The sequence below is a fragment of the Palaemon carinicauda genome, chromosome 4, assembly GCF_036898095.1.
Source record: "Palaemon carinicauda isolate YSFRI2023 chromosome 4, ASM3689809v2, whole genome shotgun sequence".
In the NCBI taxonomy this organism is placed as follows: Eukaryota; Metazoa; Arthropoda; class Malacostraca; order Decapoda; family Palaemonidae; genus Palaemon; species Palaemon carinicauda.
In genome coordinates, this window is record NC_090728.1 from 155474677 (window position 1) to 155477176 (window position 2500).

Consider the following 2500-nt stretch of genomic DNA (forward strand, 5'->3'; position numbering starts at 1 on the left):
TCTCTATCGTTAGACAGAAGAGACTCAAGAGAAGTACCATCCACTCCTACCTCTCCCCCCTCCCCCCCTGCGACTGACTCATATGCCAGGGTGCTAATGTCAAATGCCCAAGACGATGATGAGGGATGGCAGACCTCCCAATGAAAGACAAAGTTCCGACCTGACCGCAACCGCAAACAGGTCAACCAGCATTCATCCGGGAATATCCCCCCTCACCACCACCCAAAGAGATGCCACGTCGTTGTCCACAACCTGCATTCCTCAGTGACTGAAGAAGCCATCAGTCTCCGGGTTAGGTATATAACAGGATCAGACCCCCTCATTCTTCATAGCCTCAAGTGTAAGACAGTAGGTTAAGTTGCATACAGGGTTTCCTGTTTATTCCATCATCGAGAGCTCCTGATAGGCGAAAACTTTGGCCCAGGAACATATGTGTCCTTTTATGATCTTAAAAGAGATCGCCCTCCCCCAGCAACCCTAGTCCCCCAAACTCACCGACGACAATCAGCCTCCCCCGCCAACGCCCCAGCACCCGCCACACCCACGCCCCCTGAGATTTCTGCTCTTATCTCCAAAGGTCGACGAAATTCATGGAGTCATTAAGTATTTTGTCTTGGAACATATACGGGATCAAGCGGAATTTACCTGTCCTTAATGAGTTCTGCTATGATTTCTGTGGCATTATTGCACTGCAAGAAACCTTACTCCTCCCCCATGACCTGGCTATCAGTGATTCGGTTCATGCTGATTATAACAGTTTCTCTGTCTCGTCGATGGTTACTCACGACTGCATCATTCAAGGTCGTCCGAAAGGAGGTCTCTCATTTCTATGGCATAGATCTCTGGATAAGTGCGTGAAACCAGTGACGTATCAAACTGACAGACTTCTCGGCCTGCAAGTAACGATCGAAGGTAAAACCATATTAGTGATTAATGCATACTTCCCCTGGGAGTGCCAGTCAAACTTTGATCAGTATTGTATATTACTAGGAGAAGTCCAAGGTATTATTAATGATACCACCGCTGACCATGTGTGCATAATAGGAGACTTTAATGCGCACCCATCTAGACTTTTCTATAATGAATTACAGCGTCTCTGTTCTCAACAATCTCTTCAAATTAGCGATGTTGCCATCCTGCCTCCTTTGTCATTTACGTACATACAAAACAGAAATAATATGCCCATCACATCCTGGCTTGATCATTGTATTACCACTGACCGCCTGCATAGCTCTATCACTGAATGTATTATACGATACGACCTTTCGTCTGCATTCGATCACATACCCATACAGATCACATTTCACACCCTCCCTCCGGTGGTACCCATCCAAAGGGAGAGGCTACCATCCATCTCATGGGATTTCTCCAACCTCCAAAAATCCACTGCATTCAAACGCTTATCTGAAAGTAATCTCCGCTCGATAACTCAACCTGCTGAAGCCCTGCTCTGCAATAATCCTAATTGCCGCAACGAACAGCATAAAACAAAACTAAAGGAATTCTACGTAAATATAATAAATGCCTTAAGGAGCTCGGGAAGAGACACGTTTAGACTCTCTAGAGGTAACCATCGAAACATACCTGGTTGGAATGACTTAGTTAAAGACCTCTATGCACACTCTCGAGAAATGTTCCTTCTTTGGAGGAACGATGGTAGCCAGAGAGAAGGTCCCCTTGCTCTACAGATGAGACAAGCGAGAGCCCAGTTCAAACTTGCTCTTCGTCAATGTCATAGCAACGAAAATCAGCTACAAGCTGAGGCATTGTCCAGAAAATTAACCAATCATGACTTCCCCCATCTTTGGAAAGATATTAATTCACTAAACCCAAAGTCAAACAAATTATCCCAAAGAGTAGGGGATGCAGTTGGCGAAGAATCCATCGCAAGAATGTGGGGGGATCACATTAGTACCATCCTAAATTGTATAAATGACCAAGATACCCGAAATGAAGTGGATACTCTCATCAATGTCAATATGGATTTTCAATATAGTGACCATATCTCCCCGAGTGACGTGTGCGAGGCTATCAAGAAATTACCTAGTAACAAGGCACCCGGCTGTGATGGCCTTCCTGCCGAGGCTTTCAAATTCTGCCACCCTATAATTTATATCCTATTCTCTGCACTATTTAATGCCTGTATATTACACCAATATCTCCCCGAAACCCTGCTACTTGTCCACTTAATACCTCTCATAAAAAACAAACTGAAGGATGCCAGTGACCCAGGAAACTACCGCCCCATCGCCATTACAACAATTTCATCAAAAATATTTTAATCTCTTCTGTTCCGTCACCTTGCACCATTTCTCCACACCGCAGACAATCAATTTGGTTTTAAGACTAACCACTCGACTGACACCTGTATATATATTTTAAAGGAGTTATTGAATTTCTATATATCCTCGGCCTCCCCTGTCTACTTATGTTTTGTAGACGTGCGGAAGGCATTTGACAGAGTAAACTATCTGAAACTCTTTTTGAAACTACGCAAAAG